Below are 2500 nucleotides of genomic sequence, written 5' to 3' on the forward strand. Positions count from 1 at the left end.
GAGGTAAGATCGGTTTTAAAAGATCTATAAAATTCAAGTTTTTGAGAATGTTGAAGGGTGTTTTGCCAATGTTAGATATATTCCTGTTTCATTGAACTTACATAGCTTTTTACCATAGCTATATCTAATAAATCAGGGTTAAAGTCAGGAAGCTTAAAGTATTCTGACATATTCATTAAATGAGGGTGGAAGCTATTTTTGCCATTTTGTAAGTCGAATGATATTAAAAAAAGCTTGTTTGACGTGAGATTCCTCATGTTTAGACTGTATATACAAAATGTATGTGAGAATTTTTTGATTGATTGCGATATTTACAAAAAGCAATGTGGCGTCCTGAGCTAGGTATGTGAAAGGGGTATCATTTATCAGTAGAAGGGTCTACGAAAGGCGTACCTTTTCCCTCAAAAATAGTATATGTGGTAATGAAAGGTTAAGGCGTTCGATTTGTGGAGTGTGCCTCGCGGTGGGGGCATTTATCGGTCCACTGCCGGACAGCTGGACGATATCAAGAAGGTACTGTCTTTTTCCAGGACAGAGCTGAATTACTTGAATAATATATAAATTTAGCCAGGGCTAAAAGCGAAGCTCTCGATAATATTTATTAGTTTGTTCAAACCAAATATAAAATGGTGTAATGATAAGCGGCGAAGGCAACGCCGAAGAACGGTGAAAAAACAACAATAAGTATAATTAGCAAAAAATCAACTTTGTGCGTCAGCACACTCTTCTTGTACATTTCTTTGCCATTGTTTTGCACGACTACAACGTGAAAATTTCAGAAACTTCTTAGATACATGTTGTCATACGTGTTCTCGTTCACTTTTGTTTTCACTACCGCTCATTTTCACCTTGCATTGGTGGCCGCTAGCATTTCTCATTTTCTCACCGCCACTACAAAATTTTCACGTTGTTCTTCCAACAAAAAAATGTCTTCTTTGTTTTTTCGTTTCTCGCTCTAGATGGCTATCGCCCTTTTCCTCGTTAAGCTTCGGTGGCCCGCCGCCTACTTTCTCTAGCCCTATATTCCAAATTTGTAGACATGACAAGTAATCTAAGCTTAATACTTTAGACAACACGGATACAGAAACAATTTCCTCTTTCCGTTTTCATCCTTAATGATTCTTTAGTTGTCTCTGCTTTACAAAGTGCGGGTAGCTATGCGATTTCCCGCCAAAATAGCCTCGAGTTGCATTTGGGTTGCCATAACTGTTGATTGAGTTATTTTACATTGGTATGCCTGTTATTGTTACATTGGACGTACGGTCACGTGATTGCCAAAATTTCTCGGACGGGTAGATTACCACATTTTTTTACCCATGGTGCTCCGCTGCGTGCGCTTCTCGCGCGAGAGCTCCGCTTCAAATTTTGTATCCAGCTCTTATCTTTGCCAAAAATAACTGCTTTCCATGACTAAAAACGTCCTCTTATTGCAATATGTTGAACAAAGAGAGCCTTCCTCGTTTATTAATTGCATGTCTACGCCCTGTGGCACTTTTTTTTTTGCGAATGGGCGTTTTTTGTATTATATTTTACAAGAACTAATTTTTGCGATAAGTTGAACCTGGTTTTTCTTGTTCTTTTTCTCAACGTTTTGTGAATTCAAGATGTGTATAAATTAAAAGGCTTCTTTTTTTACAAATTTTCATCAAAACCTGGTATAGAATGAAAGTTAGTTTGCTAGTTGGTTTCTTCTAAAACAAAAAGACTACTTGTCCTCGTTTTCTAAAAGTCAAGTTGTCATAGAAAAACTCGAACAAGATAGTGGCGCACTTCCCGAAGGAATGCAAACCCCGCAGGCACCTCGTCAGTATAATTCGCGAGTGTGAGCTACGATTGATGCTCTCAGAGTGTATGACAATTTACATGGTTCTTGCTATATCCAGAGAGTTTACACTTACCATTGATACATATTTGCGATTCGAGGAATTAAATGATTTTTGGAGGGTGTTACGCCAAAACGTGAATGGTTGATAAAAGTAACATCTGTAACAGTAACATCTGTAAACCTGAAGAAGGCTGGTATGGCCAGCCGAAATATTGTTATGAAAAAACAATACACGTTGTTCTGAATTGGCTTTGCAGTAGTCTTTGGACTTCTCGTTCTTGATAAAAGCTGCATGAGTTAAGAAGTGGGCCGCAGTTTGCAGCCAGGCGAACTCATAACGCCGCTATATTAACGCGAGCAATACCTGTTACTCGAAGGTCCTCTTAACTTTTCGATCCGGAGCTGGATTTTATTGCAGTATAGGTTTGATGGATATCAGCAAAAGTTTTTAAAATTTGTAAAATACCGATTTTAAAACATTACCTCTAGTTTGTAGAGACTTCCCCAGGGGTCCATAGGCCCGTTTCTCGAAAGTTCCGGTAACTTTTCGGGCCCGAAATCAAATATCCAAATCGAATTATAAAGAATAGGATCGCCTGTCCTGGCTTGCAAACTACTCCATTTTGTTTCTTTAACTGATTGTTTTATCATGTTAGATGCAAAACTATTGAAACC

Source organism: Porites lutea, chromosome 2 (assembly GCF_958299795.1).
Source record: "Porites lutea chromosome 2, jaPorLute2.1, whole genome shotgun sequence".
Taxonomy (NCBI): Eukaryota; Metazoa; Cnidaria; class Anthozoa; order Scleractinia; family Poritidae; genus Porites; species Porites lutea.